At 35.2% G+C, this 21215-nt stretch overlaps 1 non-coding gene across 1 annotated transcript; it reads right to left on the bottom strand.

Annotated features, from left to right (window-relative positions):
- Window positions 1-12926: 12926 nt before the first annotated feature.
- Trnam-cau (transfer RNA methionine (anticodon CAU)) lies at window positions 12927-12999 on the bottom strand. The gene has a single exon. It is a non-coding gene; the product is annotated as a tRNA-Met (tRNA).
- Window positions 13000-21215: the final 8216 nt, after the last annotated feature.

Genomic DNA, 21215 nt, shown 5'->3' on the forward strand with positions numbered 1-21215 from the left:
GACCTGTGATGCATCTACGCAGACGTCCAAACGGTGTGCGTCTCGTCATCGCAGTTCAGGCAGTGAATCTGTCCCAACTAGCACTGAGCCAAAGCCCAGGCGTAGACGTGGTCACAGACGTCATCGATCATGTCTTGTCGGAGTTGTCGACATCGCAGAAGATGACCAGCTGGAAACCTGTGTTCCTGATCCTGTGGCCTGCGAACCAGTTGGAACCGGAGTCAACGAACCAGTTGGGACCGGAGTCGACGTGTCAGTTCGTGCGGCATTAAAGACTTTGCTTGTGAAAATGCTTGATTCCTTAACCTAATATGTATTTGTGTACTCTTTATAAATAAATGTGTAAAACTTGAACTCGTGTGTTTTTATTTCTACAATTTTTAGGTACCTAATAAAAAATTTTTAAATACAGACAATATTTTGACTCATGTAGTATACCAGAAGACCACGGTTATATAAGCGAGGTTCAGACGACTGGACCCGCAGTTCACCTCTGGTCGCGGTGCAGTACGGACGTGCTCTCTCCATTAAGTTTCGTGAGATTTAGTTATGTCGACCGGAATAGACTGTTTACCGACAGCAGCTGGGACCTCGATGACAGCATCGATGATGGAGTCGGAGATCCCGATACCGACTGCAGAGGAGACCACGGCAGCGGAGAGCTCAATGGCTGAGGTGTCGACAGCTGTGGAGATCCCGATACCTGCTGCAGAGAAGACAACGATACGTGCTGTTCCACCATCAGCTGAAGTTTCATCATCAGCAATGGATTCTTCAACTAATGAAGAGCGTACATCGCATCAATGCAAATATTGTGGTGCATCAATAACCTGCAGTAGGTCTCTGACAATCTCTCGAGAGACATATAAGTGCGACAAATGCGATAAGGTTTTTTCGCATTGTAACAGTCTGGACAGGCACAAGATTATGTGCATAGGAAACGAATCGAGTGATAGTATGCTTCCATACCATCAGACATCATCATTTATTACCTTACCTGAGGCGATAGTCAACAAAAGAGCAGTAGTCAATTGCCAAAACTTCAAGGACCAGTTTTGTTTTAAATGGAGTATTTTGGCAAGATTTGTCGAGGGGAGTCATCAAAACCGTGTTGATAAGAGGTATTATGCTTTGGAGAATAAGTACAACTTCGATGGACTGTGCTATCCGCCACCGTTAAATCAGATAAAAGTTTTTGAGAAAAATAACCCTGAAGTCTCAGTTAATGTGTATGCGCTAAATGAGGATAATAAGGTGTGTCCGATTCGGGTAACCAAACAAGAAAGAAAAAATCATTTCGATTTGTCGCTTGTGACAAGTGAAGGCGGTTCTGCACACTACTGCTACATCAAAAACTTCTCCCGACTTGTGAGACCCCAGGTTACAAAACATCAACATAAGATTTATATGTGTAAGATGTGCTTTAAGTATTTTGCTAATCGACCTCGAAAATCAGGACTCACAGCTATACAGTGTCTTGAACAGCACAAGATTAAATGCGGAAATAAATCTTAACCAAGGCTTTAGTAATTTGTCTGTGTATTTTTTGTACTTGTAGTAGTGTAGTATGTATGTAATAAAAGTTTTTTTAAAAGAACTTGTGGAGTTTTTATTTTCTCAAACCTTACACTTTAGTGATACTTTTTTAAAATTAAAGTTGTTTTTTGGTATCGGTCAGGGATCGAACCAAGGACCTTATTCGATCTATTCAATCAGTATATTTATTGTCAATTTATTTAATGAATTTTGAACATGGTTTATGGCAATTATTTTTTTTACATAAAATTAAACATTATTGCATCGATCGGGTATCGAACCAAAGACGGGAATCCGTCGAATCAATGTCAGTTAATGAGTGATTTATTTAATGAATTTTGGAACTTTTCCCGAATTCCTAGCTAAATAATTACGGATTTCCAAGATGGCGGCCAAATTTCAAGATGGCGGGAACCTCAGTAATAATAAATTATTACTGCACTCTAGCGGATAAGAACTAAACTAACATGGCGTCAGCGCACTCTCGCCGACGAAAACAAGATGGTGGTCTCCAGCAACGAAGACAAGATGGCGGACATGACGTCATACTAGGTGACGATATATATGCTTTAAGAAAAGTGGTGGGAGTTAGTCTGCCAAAAGTCACCACGGAGGAAGGATCGGTCGCCATTTTTATTTTTTTTTGCGTTCGTCGGGTTCGAACTGAGGACTTCGAGCTCCGTGTCGTTAATGTATGATTTTTAAATATTTTTTATTAATTGAATTTTTTTTATAAATTTTAAAAAAAATTTCATTAAAATCGGATAATAAATAAAAAAGTTAAAGATGGCGGCCGTAACGGAAAATGCAACGGTGACGTCATCATCCAATATGGCGGAAAACACAATGCCGGAATTTTCGAGAACACAATGACGTCATCCAAAATGGCGGATCCAAGATGGCGGATCCAAAATGGCCGCCGGGGTCAAGGTCAAACTTGTCCCGTTACGCTATGTCCCGTTACGCTGTGTCCCGTTACGCTGTGTCCCGTTACGCTCGTCCAAGATGGCTGCCGTGACGTCACAATCCAATATGGCGGACAGACAATCACAATCCACACCCAGAACCCGTGCGCTCGGCGCCCCTATTATATACTACTAACGCAAGCTATTTTCATTTTCGCTGGGCACAATTCTGAATGCCTGATCTCGTCAAAAATCCGAAGTATTTGAAAAACCAGTTCTCTGTATAAAATATTTGACGTAATTACATGCCTTCCAACTTTTCTGTTAAATATGACAGCGCTGATGGTGTTTTCGTTGTCGTCATAACACTCGGACGTTATTTAACCAACAGTTGGAAGCGGAATTTTGACAGTATGACAGGTCCTTTAATGATCTTTGTGTTGAAAAAGCTTGAAAATAAATACAACAATGAACTACTATTTCATGTGAAGCCTACATTTTACAGGAAAGCGAGCCAAATTATTTTACGGTCGTAGAATATTTTATAAAACGCAACCTAACCTATTCTATCCTTCATTTAAGTTATGATAGCCTAACATAACATAACCTACCCTCCCAAAAATAAAGGAACTATTGTTTTGCTATTATTTATTACACTGACTGACTCTAAACTAATCTTTTTCTACGGTAAACTTTGGAACTGTTCGGGTTGTGGTTTGGCTTTCATTCTTGTGAACTATAGGCTATCCATATTTCATCACCAATCACGCTTTCACCAACAGTTGGCATCACTTATACGCAACCTCAAATTGGCAAATCGCAAATAGAAAAAAATTACTTTTTTTTTTAATTTTTGTCGTTAATGCCCGTCAAAGATGACGTAGGATTAAGGAGCGGTCAAATCACGCGTGTAAGGTCTTGAAAATGACGTGACGTCTTTTGTAGCCTTGCTTACCATTGGCAGTGATGGACTGCTTGGAGATGAGTCGATGTTAGCGACTGGCTTCTCTACACTGTTACATATTGTAGTGTAATAATAGACTTTTCATTGAAGGCAACTCTAATAAACGAGAAATATATTTACTTTTTAATCTCATTTTGAGTAGATAAAAATGTTGTTTACAAAAAAAAACCTAAAATCTCAAGTTTTTTTTTGGGGAGGGGAGGGGGGGGGGGGCATTTTTTATTGATGTGTAACATCTTAGCTCTCGGTATACGGCATTTGGTAGGAGTAAATTCGTGAAAATAGAAGGGAAGTCGATGAATGCAAATGTGTCAAAAATATGGCGGACACACGTGTAGCAAAATAAACCAGTATATAGTCACTTTCGTAAATATTGAGGAACATACCAAACGTAATGGTGTGCCAAATTATACTTTATGATAGTAAAACTTCCCTGGAATATTTTTGATAAACTAATATATTCATAGTAAAAAGTAATCATAAGTTTTAAATACCTAAGAAACCTGAAATTACAATGATGATAATACATATTTATCTAAGTTCCCAACAGGCGTACTAACACAGCGGTAGAGAGAGCGCTAGGTGATCTCAAAAAGTGAGATTCAAATCTCTTACTAGAATTTTATTAACATTATAATATAATAACAATATTGAATCAACTCAATAAGTATTGGTTTATTTATAAGAAGTATTTACAGACTGATTTCAGTCTTTTAAGCAAAAACAAAAATACTGACATATACTTAGTGTTATAATATGAGTTCAAAAATTCCAGGTTAATATATTAGTAATGCCATAGAAGTATAACTTCCAACGTGTGCGGAAATTTAACAATATTAACTTTTTATTGAATTTTAACTAGATGTAAAATTTCTTGTCGAAAATCAAATCCAATGCCATAATTATATAGAAACCGCCGTTTATTATAGTTTAAAATTTCCGGTAGTTTCGTTCTGCTAATTACTACTGAAGCGTTATGGTGGCGAGCAAAGTTTACGATCCAGGTAGAGAATTCCAGCGGCGGGCTCAGAAAGTATGTGTACGATTCGTATCCAGAAATTTTGATATTTTAAAAGTCACTATTTTATTTATTTGTTTATTTATCACGCATGACATTATTTTAATGAATTCTACCTTAAATTTCGTGTCAGAGTTTTGTATTATAAGTTTATTTGCAACACTAACAACATGAGAATTCATTAATTTGCTCGTTACTCATGTTAGATGATACAAATCCCATGTGAGTATTGAAAGATTCGCTCACTTTTTCTACATTGTATTAAATATAATCATATTGTAACTACCGTTAAATGTTTTATAATTTAATTAAGTGTGAATTATTTTTTTAGAAATTTAATCACAAATTATTATTTCCACCTTAGCATGGACTAGGTGTACTACTTTTAATTAACAGTATTCATGGGGCCCTTATATTAAGACTCTACATTTATAACTCAACTAGCTATTAAGCCGTGGCTTCTGTTACACCATTTCAGGGTATTCCTAATATTCCAACATTGTAGGAATTATAAACCATTTTACTAAAGAAATAGACAAAAAACTTTTCAGGATAGTATAAGATCGAATTCATAACAAAATCTTTTAAGAATGAAATTTGGTAAAGTCTAAGTGCGTAAGTCTATTTAATTTTTGTATGGATTAAGTACCCGAATTAGTGATTTCCACTTAAGTTTATCGAGGATTATTCGAGGACCAAACTTCTTTTCATTTAATGATGTATCCAGGTTAAGACATTTTGAAACAAGCACATATTTAATTCAAATTAAAATAATTCCATCGTTTATAATAAAATTTTATTTAAATTGGATCTAGCTACGCGTTTAATAATTTAAAACGGTCATATTATTACAGATATATATTATTTTAAGCTTTTTGACACAATACTAACTTTATTGAAATGTAAAAAAATAGGAATAAAAGTTCTTATCTTACCCTTTAGCGCTTATTATTAAATAAACAATATTACCAATATTTTTATATCGCTTCTATTCCCAGAGATGCCTAAGTGAAAACTAAAGCCTGTAGATTGAGTACATACGGCGTTATTCGTTGACCAAATAAAACCAAACTAATGCTATATTTCTACCAAAATTGTGAAATTCAACATATCTAAAATAAACTAACATTTATATTAAATACAAATTTATTTTCAAATGTACTATATAAGTACTGACTTAGTCAATTTCATATTTCATAAGTAGTATAGAAATTTTCCTTCGAGCACAAAGTATTACTCATGGGACTATGGATTGGTGGCTTACTCAGTTGTGGCTTACCACTCGTGAGGAATCGGCCATGATTTGGCGTGCCCGCCCCTCAATGACTATGACTACGACCTCGGCGGCCATCTTGGATGACTCTACATCCGGTATCTTGAAATCTACAATTGTTGAAAAAAAAAATAAAAAACATAAACAAATACGTTTATTAAAATAATTTTTTATTGGAATAATTTTTTCTCCTTGTTTCAAACCTTACTCGATGCAAAAATTGTAATTTCAGGTAAAAACTTATTTATTTAATAACATATGGTGAAAAATCTTATATATATATATATATATATATATATATATATATATATGGTAGGTGAGGAATTTATATATATATATATATATATATAAATTCCTCACCTACCAGCCTCCAATTGATTTTATCTAATCTTGTACTTGGTTCGATCCTTGCTTGAAACAAAAAGGTAGTTTTATGTAAAATCTCTCATTTAAAAAAACGGAATATAAAAAATTCTAATAGCATGTTAAATTCCTCATCCACCAGCAGCCAGAAAGCTGTAGATTCCATCTTAGCCGACAACTTGTTAATTTGTAATTTTTTTAGCTAGGTTCGAGAAAAATTTTGATAACCATTAAAAAATTACTTCTCAAAATAATTGTTGAGTCTATTGATGCCTGTCCTTGGTTAGATTCTTTCTCGATTTAAAAAAATATATATTTAAATTTAACACTGGAGTGACATGTTTGAGAAAACAATTGCAACAAAATTACAATTAAAAGAATTATTACATAAATAGTTTATGTACAAAAAAAGTTATATATTATATGCCATATTATGTCATATTATATGCCATATTATATGTCATATTATATGCCAACTAAGATAATTATTTAATTACTTTGTCTGTCAAACACTATTTTTCATCCCTTGAATTAATATCGTGGTCATATAAAAATTTTCTTTGCACCAAGTTTTAAGATAATATTAAGATATTTTTAAATAAATTCAAACGAAATTAATACTAAGAAAGTTTTGATGTTTTAAAAAATTCAACCCATGTTTTTACGGTATGATTCGTGTAATCAAAAACAGTTTTCCCGAATTCATTAACTTAATAACTACTGTTTTTAAAGATGGCAGCCACGACGGCCGACAAGATGACGGATATCCTGACCGTTAACTCTCTGTTGATAAGTAAAACTACACTCTAGACGATTTCAAGGCATACAAATGACTCGCTTCGCCTTCTTAGAAGACTGCAGACTACGAGAAATGCTTGTAATTAGCTTATTCTTATTTTGTACGCATATAATTTACTAGCTGTGCCCGCGACTTCGTCCGCGTGGAATAGTGTCTTTGGGTAGCATTTTTAATTATTTAGGCTAATTATTTTTCAAATAAGATACATACGTAAAAATACTTTAATGAGCAATTTGCAGTGTTTCACAGCAAAGAGATTATTAAATTATTTTAGTATATAAGTACATAAGGTATAAAGTAATAATATAAGTATATTTAAGTATAGTAGTACATTAAAGGGCATCCGGGCACAGGGTTCAGGGTGTGGAGCTGGAGCCGTGGAGCCGGCCGATTGCTCTTACGTCACGGCGGCCATCTTGGACTCAAAATTTCCTCAAAATTCCTCAAAAATGACTCAAATGACTCAAAAATTCTCGTTTTGAGGAAGTCTTTCACGTTTTCTTCCACAAAAATTCAAAAATTAGGATTTCGAAAAACCTCAAAAGTCTTTTGCCTTAGAAAGAACACAAATTTCTAAAAGCGGCGTAAATGTCTTAAGAGCTAGCCGCTCTAAGCCGCAGACGTCATCTAGGAGTATGAAGTCACCGTTGCAATTTCCGTTACGGACGCCATCTTGAAAATCTTTATTTATTATCCGATTTTAATGAAAAAAAATAAATATTTATAAAAAAATTCAAATAATACAATTATAATAAAAATATTAAAAACAAATACTTTTTCGACATGGAGCTCAGAGACCTCGGTTCGAACCCAGTGAGGGCAAAAAAAAATTTAAATGTCGACCGAACCTGCTTCCAAGGAAGCCGCTGGCAGACTGACTTCCCCCACCACTTATGTCAAAGTATATATTTTTTCACCTAGTATGATGTCATGTCCACCATCTTGAAAAGCCATAATATTTATGCTATAAAATCGGGAAAATTTTTAAAAATCATTAAAAAATTAATAAATCGAATCAATAATAACAATTTAGTAAAATATTACTTAAAAACCATATTTGCACTTATTGTTACGGTCGCCATCTTGGATTATATAAATATTACATGTTTCGTTACGTCCGCTATCTTGGTTGAGTACGATGTCATCGTTACACTTAACGTTACGACCGCCATATTGGATCCTATTAATGTTGCATGTTTCGTTACGGCCGCAATATTGAAAATCCGTAATTTCAATGCTAGAAATTGCTAAAAAATTCCAAAAAAAATTCTAAAATTTGCTTTCATCAAATGTTTAGTTATTTAAACGACTTCGGTCCTCGGTTCGATTTTCTTTTAAAGTGAACCAGTAATTTATTAATATATTTAAGAAATTCTCATTAAAACGAAATAAAAATGTATTATGCCCCACCCGTCATTTTGATTTATGTCACCACTGTATCAATTGGACGTAGTTATGCACAAAGTAACCAACCCACATGAAACCTATTGTGAGTATTTTGAAGTTAAAGTTAATTATAAATTGTAATTCTCGTATTGATAACATAATGTGGGTATAATTTTAATGGTCTAGTATAAATACTGATATAATAATAGCAACGACAGTACGATCAACCTTGTACTATTTTAATTTATTTTCAAATAAAATATAACAAAATTGTGGGTTGGTTCCTTATTGCATAACTACGTCCAATTATCGTTACGGACGCCATCTTGAAAATCTTTATTTATTATCAGATTTTAATGAAAAAATGTTCAAAATTCATCAAAAATTTTAATTATTAGAATACTGATTGGATAGATCGCTTCCCGTCGTTGTTTCGAAACCGGTAAGAGCAAAAAATAAAAAAAAAACAACAGATCCTTCCTCCACAGAAGCTACCTAGACTGACCTCACACCACCAATACCAAGGTATATATATATCGTCAACTGGTATGACGTCATGTCCGCCACCTTGTCTTCGTCTGCTAGAGGCTGCCATATTGTTTTCGTCTGCTAGAGTGTGCTAGCACCATGTTAGTATAATTTTCTGTTCACCATATCTTTGTCCTCAAATGTTGGAATTGAACTTAGACCTTGACCTTGACTTTTAACTTGACCTTGAACTTTGACCTTGAAATTTGAACTTACCTTGAAATTTGACCTTGAATTTTGACCATGCACTTTGACCTTGACCTATGAAATTTGAACTTGACCTTGAGCTTTGTTCTTGACCCTGAAATTTAACCATAACCTTGACATTCATTTTAGATACCTTTTTTTTTGTGTTCAGTACTCGCTACCAGGAGCTACCACCTGCTAGAGGACATTGCCACCATCATGTTTTCATCTGCTGGAGGACACCATTTTGTGTGTACTCATCTTATAGAGTGCACTACCACCATGCTAGTTTTATTCTTACCCGCTAGAGTGCAGTAATCATTTATTATTACTGTGACACCCGTCAGCTTATCAATTGAATGCCATCTTCGTAATTTGTAATTATTTAGCTATAAATTCGGGAAAAATTACAATTTTTTTTAAATAAATTTATAATCAATATACTGATTGATTCGATCGATTCCTGTCCTTTGTTCGATCCCTGGTCGATGCAAAACATTTAATTTTATATAAAAAATAATAAATTCAATAAATCATGTTCAAAAACCTAAAGGAGGCTTAAAATCAACTATTACCATAATTCTATAAGCCATTATGACTGCCATCTTGGATATTTGTATTTATTGACTTATAAATTCGGGAAAAATTCCAAAAATTCACCGAAAAAATATCTCAGTAATTTAAATATTGAATCGATGGATTCCTGTCATCGATTTGCTTGATCCGTGACAATTGTAACTAAATATTAATTTTTTTTTTTAATTTTGGTTTCCATTATCTATCATGCAGTTTATCATTCATACCCTCTACGAAAATGAACTCAAGACAATACGTATACGACTATTTTCGACGAATTAAATACGTTGCTGATAAGCCTAACATGAAAGTATAGTTTTTCGATACTTAGAACCAACTCTAAACCGTTCATGTACAAAGCCATACATACATATAGACCAAACGTCTTCGGACCGCGATACCGGGTCATAAACAATGTCAGACGTATAGACCAGTCATTGACCGAACCTCACAACCGTCTTCATCGACAGCTAATTATATTCAATTAAACCAACATAACATGTTTTTACGCTTACAAGAAGACCAAGAATCCCATCAAATAGTCAGCACATTTTGGAAGCACCATCAACAAAAAGGAAGCACCATCAACCAAAAGGAAGCACATTTTGGACCCACAATCAAAAAGGCAGCACATTTTGGAAGAACAATCAAAAAAGGAAGCACATTTTGGAACCACAATCAAAAGACAGCACATTTTGGAAGCACATTTTGGAACAATCAAAAAGGCAGCACATTTTGGAAGCACAATCAAAAAGACAGCACATTTCGGAAGCATAAACAAAAAGGCAGCACATTTTGGAATAACCACCAACAAAAAGACAGAAAATATTGGAAGCACCATCAATGAAATGGCAGCAAATTTCGAAGCACAATAAATTGTCAGCACATTTGAAAGCACAATCAACAAAAAGGAAGCACTTTTTGGACGCACCGTCAATCGAAAGGAAGCGCATTCTACAAAACGAAAGCTCATTAAACGGAAAGGAGGTACATTCTAACGTACATTCAACGCGGTAGGATGCGATCGTCAATCTTAATTTAGGATATAATGTCTCCATCAGTCTATGTATCCATCAGTTTTTAGTTCCATAAGTCATTGGCTTCATCAGTCATTGACTCCAACAGTCTTTTGGCTCCAACGTCACTGGCTCCAACGGTCATTGGCTCCAACTGCCTTTTCCTTCAACAGATCCAATGATATTTGGCTAGAATGCTACGAGTCTAAAGAACTATGAGGCTACAAGGCTACGTGTCTACAAGGATCTAGCTGGTTACGAGTTATACATGGCTGCCAGACTGCATGGCTAAAAGGCTGCGTGGCTACGAAACTACATGTCTATGAAGCTACAAGGATACAAGTCTACTCGGCTCCAAATGTCTGCAAGGCTTAATGGCTACAAGACCACTTGGCTACAAAGCTTCAATTCTACGGGTCTACAAGACTCCTCCAACTGCCTACGAGTCTACATACAAAGCTCCAACTATTCCAGCTGCATTATGTTATAAGATTACAAGACTACTTTTTTACGTAGCTACAAGTCTACGAGGCTACTTGGCTATGTAGCTACAGGTCTACGAGGCTCCAAGACATCTCAACTACGAGACTACGAGTCATGAGGTTACGAGACTACGTGACTACGAGTCTTCAAGATTGCGAGACTGCGAGGCTACAGAGCTACGAAGCTTCTAGAACACAAGTTTACGAGACAGCGAGGACTACAAGTCTACATGAGTACTTGACTACGAAGCTACAAGTCTACATGGCTCCAATTCCTGCATCTGTCTTCGGCTAAATTTTCTCTTCGGCTCCAACTGCTCCAGCAGCATTATGTTATAACATTACAAGGCTACTTGATTACGTAGCTACAAGTCTACAAGGCTCCAATTGCCGCATCTGTCTTCTACGGAATTTTCTCTTTTGCTCCAAATGCTCCAACAGCATTATGTTATAAGATTACAAGGCTACTTGGTTATGTAGATACATGTCTACGAGGCTCCAAGGCATCGTGACTACGTGACTACGAGTCATGTGGTTACGAGACTATGCAAGTCTACATGGTTATGTGATCGCGAGGCTACAAGACTACGAAGCTTCCAGAACACAAGGTTACGTGATTACGAGGCTACAGGACTATAAAGCTTCCCGAACACAAGGTTACGTGATTTCAAGGCTACTTGGTTACGTAGCTACAAGTCTACGAGGCTCCAAGGCATCACGACTACGAAGGTTCCAGAACACAAGGTTACTAGACTGCTAGGCTACAGGACTACGAAGCTTCCAAGACACGAGGCTACGTGGCTACGAGACTACATGACTCTAACGGACTACAATAGCACCATTAAGTGGTGTGAGTTAATTCATCTCATGCAAAATAACCTGTTTAAAGTATAGTCAATTATTGTCAACAGATGTTGCTTACAGGTAAATATGATTTAGTTCTTTTATGAGGGATGCGGGATGCTCACTAACGATCGCAAAAGAAGGATGGCTTCGCTAGACACCAAGGAGAAGGAAGTTCGTCTTGCATGTTAGTGCTTCACAGATTTCTCATAGTATATTATTTGACTGATAATGGTTGTTTATTTTTTGGATTCCACCTGGTAAAAAAAATTCAAGTACTGATTTAATAGCAGAAATTCTAGAATTAAATGTAACTCAAAATAAAATATCATGACTCATTAGCTAAAAAATTCTTCATGCAGAGAGCGGTTTCTCAGAATAGACAGAAGCACTAGAAGAAACCACAGGAATAATCATTGTTTTATCCGATGTACAGACCTTTCAACTCTAACAATGTTATTATTATTGTGAATAAAAATTTGTTTGTTTTATGACTCATAATAATCAGGTTTCAATGATTTTAGTGAAAAATTTTTTTTATTTCATTTATGATTGCCTGATATGTTAAAAAATAATTAAGAGCTACATAAGCAGTTATTTAAAAATTGTGTTAAATATTTTATTTTATACTCTCAATTCATGCTGGGATTGAAATATAAATTTGCCTTTAAGTTTTCCAAAAACACATTAAAAATTTTTTTAAAAATAATATACCTTATTTTATTGATAATTGACTATAGTTCTCATAAAATTTATTTTCAAGCATGAACAAAAATGCATGATTATGAAAGCGAAATACTCTTATGTGCTGATGGAGCAATGATAGACTGAATGGAAATGTAGCAGAACGGAAGTACCCAGAGAACCCAACTTGCTTACAGCAACGTCCGCCACGTTTCCCTCTTTGGACAAAACTATTGATTCAACCGTCCCAGGAATAGAACTCTGATCGTCGTGGTGCTTCATTTATTAATTTTTTGTGTGTTACTTTGTAACTGGTTGTTTCTTTCGGGCTTTTTCAGATTGTGAAAAAAACAATCAAATCAAAATATGCCCCGGGTGAGGATCGAACTCACGACCTTAAGATTATGAGACTTACGCGCTGCCTTCTGCGCTACCGAGGCGCATATATCTTCATACTCCATGTTTATAACTTAATATATATTCAAGGGGTATTGCTCAATATTATTTTGATTCTAAGATTTCGTGTTTTTGCACATGATATATAAATTCATAATATAACCATTTTTTAATTATTAATGTAAGATTTTTCTACTAACAAAGTCCTTGATTAATGACTTTTATGAACTCAATAGCAAAATTTCATGTCTGACCTAACTTGTACTAAAAGTTGAAATCATGTTTATATACAGTTTTGATTCTACAAAACAATAGAAACATCGGTTATCAGGATTTTGGGAAAACCTAATATTTCATTCATTGAATAAATTATGTAGTAAAATAAATATTTTTAGATGAAGTCTCACGAAAACGCTTAATCCTAAACCGTATATATGATTCCAGGATTTCAGTATATGCTAGAACTGACAAACATTTTCCTTTATGTTCATAAATTCCATTAAATAAATACTCGTATGATAAAAAAAATTCTAAAAACAATTTTGTATGGTTATATTATGAAATTATAAAAAAAATCACACACAAAAACACTAATTATATTACAAGCAAAATAATTTAAGGTATTACGCCCTTTTTTTTTTCAATAATTAGCGGTTTGTAAATGCGTGTTTACACCTGGATCCAAACGCTTAAAATTATTTGTGGAGTTGGCGTGACTGCAAGGTCATAAGAGTTTTGTTTTTCCTGCCGTGGGCAGTTTGACTGATTGCTAGGACGCTGGCACACAGCCATGAAATAAAGACGAAGGTACAAGAACATATTCAGGTCATGAATCAAGACATAAAATTATCCAAATGGTTTATACATCTTGTAAGGCTGTGCTTTGGACTTTTGTTCTCCTTGAAGCTTCATGCAAGCTTAACTTTGACGTTTACTACAGTTCATCAGCTCAAGTAATATATTTAAAAAAAATCATTGTTCATATTTTCTTTAACCAAGGAGTGGAAAAATTACCTGGTTCAATGACCTTCAGGGTAGACTACACAGTCCTCTGTATAGTTAAAGGAACACCAGTTCGCTGGTTGCTGACTGTGATCCGTTTCATCTTGGTTGTCTGTGACTGAATACTTCTGTCTTTCTTTGAGAGTTTCTCATTGGCCATAGCCCTCCAGATAAACAGTGATCCAATAGTGACAGCCGGTTAAAGGTACGTGTATTTGAATTTTAGCCTATCGCGAAATTAATGCGTGGATTTTTCCAGTCTCCGTTTATAACTGCACAGCTCTTAACCTTCAATACGATTTTGAAACTTTCATTTTTATACAAACCTCACTTATCAGGGAATAGAACAGCTTCGTTCAAGCGGATTGATTTCGATTCAGGTTAGACTCAGTTAGTCAACATATAATTGAGAATATTAGAGTTTTTTGTCTATAACGATGTCACATCATTTGGAAAGTCTTTGTGTGCAACTGTTTCAGGTTCAAGGATGTATCAAGAGCACTGTAATCCAATCAGCAACATGACAATGTATATGTGTTTTAAATATACTATGCTAACCTGTGATTTTGAAAAATCATCGTAGGTCTTATTTTAGGTACGGACTGGAAAATCACGCCGGTTCAGTGACCTCTTGGATAGACTCCACATTCCTGTATGTAATTGGACGAATGTCACCTGCTCGTTAGCTGTTGAGGCCTGTTCACTGGGGTTTGCTTGTGATACTTCTCTCGTTCAAGGTTATGCACTGGCTCAAAGTCCTTCGTATGAACTGTGGGTCAGTTGCAAACGTAGGACAAAAGTAACCCTGTTTGAATTTTATTGTTTTGTAAATTTAATCAGCGATATTATTTTAGTTGAGGCCATCTCCCCGTGGAAATGGCTGAGTTCCGAACCAACCTTCGGGCCGATCAACCCATCAGCATCGTCAACATTATCATCATTATCGTCTTCATCATCATATTCATCCAAATTTCCAACTTGATTATCATCTTCTTTATTATCTTCATCACAATTAGCTATATTTATCATCATTATCATTACCAATAATCATCGTCTTAATCATCATCTTTACATACATCATTATCACCACGAATCATCATCTTTATCATCTTTAACTTCATCAAATTCATAATCATCTTCTTTTTTATATTTATTATCAAATATGCATGGTCTTCGTCTTTAAAAGTTTCATTATCTTCATATTTTTATTTTCATTACCATCAATCAATTTTATTCATCATTACCCTTATTGTAATCATCATCTTCATCATTACATCTCTGTCATCTTTTTATTCACCATTATCACCTTTTTTACGTCTCGTCGACAATGAAGACATTAGGAACAGTTGCTCACAACAAATAAGGCGTATTGGCGTAGAATTCGATCATGTACAAGCGGTCTGATTATGAACACATGTTTTGCGATATAAGACATAGTAAACATCAAATGCCGCGATGATTAATGCAGACGAATCTACGCGTGCACAAATCCGGGATTATCGTTGAACTCTGACTATTGATGAAGATGTGGCAGTACATAACAACATTTGAGTATGAACCAACATTTTGAATCGTTTCCATCTCACAGTTTCTGCGTTATAACTCTACGTGTTTTGAAACGTAAAAAATATTAGTTTTGTATTTTCTATTTACATGGCTGGGTGTTTTAGAATGTCAGAATTAACAAAACTGATGTTAAACATAAAAAGAAAACGAGATAAGAATCGGTTAGAGTAGCAGTTTTATTTTTTAAATACAATGTTCCAAATTTTCAAGAGATATGCTCGCTGTTTGGAACAGTGATGTTACAAAATTTTCTGCTGCATTTTTGTTTAAACAATCACGAATAAAACAGTTAAAACGTTGTAAATTTTATGACGTAATTAGATTTTAAAAAGTCAGTATTGTATTTATAAGTGCAACATAAGGGCTGTATTTTACCAACAAGTCAGTTTATCCAGCAAACTCGTTAACTGGTCAGTGGTTGTTTTTCCTTCGACGTCATTGACTCACCGTGTATCGCGTGTCTCGCGGATTATAACGGAACACATGCCGCACGTTGGTGCGCAGTGCGCGCGAAGATCCGCGTGTCCACGCGAGTGTTCTTACATCAGCCCGCTTGGGTGTTGCGAGGAGAGGGGGTGTGTATCAGGAAATAACTGGGGAATCGAATTCAAGATGGCCGGACACGATGAGAGTCCAGTGCCTTGAGCTGGGTGCACAATTTAAAAGAAATAACAGTAACAGTATGTCGTGTGCACAAGATTTGACAGCCATGTTTATGAACATACTGATTCACAATGACTAGGGGCGTGCAGATTTCACGAAAAGATTTCGAGACTAGATGAAAGTTAAAACACTGTAGCATCGTCTGTGTTTCGTGATTGGGTGAGTTTCTCCCAGGTACATATCGATTGTTACAACACCAATCACAGTGATTCAGTGCGAAAGTAAACGCGTCCTGAGTGGCTCGGTAAAACAAGGCGACGACTTCTCTCGCAGACGGCCGTCAATCACAAGGGAGAAACCACAGGTGCGGGTATACCTTGTTGCAGTCTAATAAGTGTACAGATCTTTTCGCGAAAAATACCTGCCCCTAACAATGACGCATAGGGCGGTCGTATGCATGGGAGACCGATCGTGCGCATAGAAGGGAAATGAATATATTTTATTACTTTTATGGGTGCATGGCGCTACAACCAATAAGAGTAGAGTAGGAAGCGTTTTTGGCGGGACTAGCGAATTGTTTAAATTTATCAACCTTATGGCGGTGTAGTACATAATTTAAAATTTAATTCATGTTATTACTTATTTTTTGCCATTAAAAATTGTAAATAAAAATTGTGACGTGATTAGAATAGGTAATAAAAAAACGTTATATAACCATATATGTTGAAAAACTGTATTCACAAATTACTGGTCACCTGTTACGGGATAATCATTTGGTAGTTAATATAGTTAATTATTAACACCACCAACACATGTCGGAAACCTCGCGAAATTTCATTGGCTGAAATTATTCGAGCTGTGAGTCGATTGCACACAGGTCGATTGCGCAGTCGTACACGTGGCCTGCTGTGCGCTCGCTCGTGTCTAATTGGGAAGCCAGCCTACCACCGCGGGATGCTTGACGCGCATGCGCGGTTAGGGCCGGTCTTCCCGAGCACCAGTCGCGCACTGCAACCTTCAAGTGTTCAGTTGGGAACATTTCACAGATCCCTTATTTTTAACGACTAGAAAAATTCGCGGGTTTAATGACCTTCAGTGTAGACTACGCAGTTCGTTGGATGCTGAATTTTGAATTTCAACTCGGTTATCTGTGATTGGATACTTGTTTGGTTGAAGGTTTCTCATTGGCCCAGAACCCTCCAGATAAACAGTCAGCCAATAGCAATGGCGAAATCAGAATTAGCCTGTCGCACAATGAACCCGTAATTTTTCGGGTCTCAACTTATGTTTAAGGCTCTCTCATACGCCACGTAGATTTTGTTTTTAGTTTTTTCTTCATTAATTTGTAAAGGGATTTTTTAAACTTTTAACTCAATAACGCCCTTGCATTTGTTGTTTTGCCGCAATCTGATGTTTTCGTAGTGTATTATAATGGCTTAATGGGCATAAAAATACGTGTTATACTTAATTAAGAATGACTCTCAAACATACGAAGAACTCTTTGTAGTTCCAGAAGACTGAATCTTCTTAGAGACTACACCGCATGCCTACTTCCGAGTCAGTGTTCCATTGAACCAGAGTGAAAATTCATGAGTTTGGAATAATTATGTTCATTATGTACTGAAAAAACGTTTCTGAAGATTTTGTCACTACTACAAAAAAAATTATTTGCTAGATCATGAGTCAAGTAAGAAAATCACAGTGCGTTGGGTTATTTGCAAATGGAGACTGGAAAAATTCGCGCATTCAATATGCTCTAAGACAGACTCCGCAGTTTTCTGTACACTCGGACAAATTTCCATTTCTTATTGGCTGCGGGCTAATGAAAAGTTCTAACGTATTATCCCGCGACTTGATGTTTCTTCGGTTGTGGGTTTCTCATCGACAGAAAGTTCTACTGGTAAAAGTAACAGCTAATAGCTAAGGAATGGAAAATATTCGCGCATTCAAAGTGTGATCGGCTAAAATCTGAATTCTTACGATAGTTTTGTTGCTTAAGTAGAGACCCGGGAATTTCGCGAAACAGTTTGGCTTCAGGCTAATATTCAAGCCTTATATATGTTCTACAAAAAGTTTTCTTTTACATTAGCTGATTTTTTTTTGCGAGTACCATTTTTGTTTTTGTTCATCGGCACTATCAAATCCGCTTAGTGTTCGCCCAGCCGGGCATCTTTGGATCACGATCTCAGAGGGGCGTGTCCAAAAAAACTGCGGTCCAATCATGGACGCAGCGCAAGAGGGTTTTGCATTCTAGCTTGCGATCAAATGAATCTGCGAAATTTCCGTGCCTCTATGCTCAAGTGTCTGATCACAGGACACCCATTTGAGACGACTGACAAGTCAGCAGCCAATAAGCATGAGACAATATTTCTAAGTACTTAGAAAATATGAATTAAATCCTAGATTTAATTGAGCCCGTGAATATTGCTATTCCCTACCAATAGCTCATGCATAGGGCAATGCATATTTCGCGAAAAGAGTCCCAGACTAGCTGAAAGTTAAAACACTGTAGCTTCGTCTGCATTTCGTAACTGGGTGATTTTATTTCGGATGTATGTCGATCGTTAGAACACCAATCATAGTAATTCAGTGCGGAAGCAAACTAGTCCTGAGTGGTTCGGTAAAAAACGGCAGCAACTTCTCTCGCAGACGGCCGCCAGAGGGAGAGACCACTTGTGCGGGTATATCTTGTTGCAGTCTAATAGGCGTACAGATTTCTTTCGCGAAAAATGCATGCCCCTACTCATGCAGCTCGAAGGTATAAACATTTGAAATGTAGCCAAGCACGTAATGAATCCGCAAAATTTTACCTGTCTCCCTTTGTTACGAGAATACGACATAATTTTAAAGTACAATAATTTTTTACAATGTAGCTGTCTCTCTGTCACTTTCTATCTCTCTTACCCTTCTCCGGGAATTACGTGAGCACATCCCGCGCGATAATTATCGATATTTAGCGCGTGGACGCGTGAGTGCGTTACTCTCTCCACGTTGCGTCATGCGTCAGCACGGCGTCTGCAGTAGGAAGTGGACGGACGTCTACTCAGGAGCCGACGCCAAACTTTTTTGGAAACCAGTTGCCAAGAAATAAGTACATAGTTTGTAAAACTACAAGGAATATATTGTAACTTTTTACAACACATGGCTATGGTTAGTTTTTGCATGTGTTAAATACGTTTCTCAAGATAATAATGCCCATTTATAACGAAAATTGGAGCATAATTTTATTTTTTAATAGGTGTTCCATTCAAGCATACCTTTTTAACCCATGGAAAATATAATAGAATATTCAATAATTAGAAATTTTATTGTTTTACTGTGCTAATTAATGAGTGCAGTTAGTACTGGAAAGCTATGCATGGAACGGTATACAAATAACTCTTTAACTATTGTAAGTACTGGCACAACACAATTCTTAAGTCCCCGGGTAACAATCCGAACTTTGTATTACTGCAAACACTATTTTGTAGGGATGCCGTGTTTTTCATGTAAATGTACTAATTTAAAAATATCTTACATTTTAAATGAATACACCTGTTCCATAAAAAAAAATCCCTTTTGGCACATTCTACGGGCATAGGTAGATTTCTAAGTACATATTTATCTGGAAATATTTTGGAAACTTCTATAAAATTCTGAAACATTTTAAGAACTTAATGTACATAAACATATTTATTTTATCCAATATTACACAAGGATCAATGAAATATTAGTCAATTTTCAATGAATAGAAAAATTACGAATATTACTAACTCAATATATCCAACATTGAATAGTTTAGAACTCAGAATTAAATATCTTAGAACTAATTTCATATTATTACCAACTAATGTAATTATTTAGTTTTTTTGAACTTCATACACTATTATTCAACCCTTGCACTAATAACGGAGTCGTATAAAAATTTACTTTCCACCAGGTTTAAGATTATATTTAAGATAATATTACAAATTGGATAACAATAATGTTTTTATTTTTTATTTTAAACCATGTGTTTAGGGTAATAATTCGTTTCATCAAATATTGTTTCAACCAAAGTTTGAGAAACGTTTAGGAATCAAAAAAATAATGGATACAATAGTATATCTATTAAAAAAAGTATTGATTATTTTTTTACTTTCAAACATTGTTATTTCACCCTTTGCAGTAATAGTTGAGTAACAACAATTCTTTTAAGAATAGTTGTAGTCAATATTTAGAAAGTTGGACAAAAATAAGAATGGATTTGATAGTGTACCGTGTATGGAAGTTTTATTTAATTTCTCATTCCAACCCCAGGTTTCTTCAACCCCTTGCAAAAATGATTTGTATTATCAAACATTTTTTCAGAAAAATTATTTTAGATATAAGTTATAAGATTTACAAACAATTTGGACGGATTCTATTATGTCCGTACTAAAGGAGTTATAATTTTTTTGACTTCGACCTCTTATTTTTCCATCCTTTGTATTTATGGTCGGATGTATAAAAAAATTATTTCGGAAGAAAGTTAAAGATCATATTTGTACCGTTAAACAATTCTAACGGATTTGATTGTGTGCATAATAAAGGAGTTACGAATTGTTTGTCTTTCAGCCACTGTTATTTTCCATCCCTTGCAATAATGGTTGATATATAAAAATAATTACCGACGAAAGTTGTAGATAATATTTTTAGGATTTACAATAAAAAAGTAAGGGATTTATTATTTTCTAAAAGGTAAGAATTTTATAATTTTTTAATTTCCACCCCTTTTTTCTAAAACCCTTTGCAGTAATTGTTTGTCTTATCAAAAATTGTTTCAGACAAAAGTTTTAGATAAAAATAATAATATTTACAAAAAATTCAAACGGATTTGATAGTGTACCTACCAAGAGAGTAATCATTTATTTTTAATTCTACCTCTCATTTTATAAACCTCTTACAGCAGTGGTTCGTCTAATAAAAATTGTTCTAGACAAAAGTTTCATATAAATATTATAAAATTAATAGAAAATTTGTATGAATTCAATGTTTTGCCTACAATGGACTTATATTTTTTTTGTCCTGCAGCCTTGTTTTTTCAACCCCTTGAAGTTATATTTGGTCGTATCAAAAACTTATTCAGACC

This window comes from Bacillus rossius, chromosome 1 (assembly GCF_032445375.1).
Source record: "Bacillus rossius redtenbacheri isolate Brsri chromosome 1, Brsri_v3, whole genome shotgun sequence".
Taxonomy (NCBI): Eukaryota; Metazoa; Arthropoda; class Insecta; order Phasmatodea; family Bacillidae; genus Bacillus; species Bacillus rossius.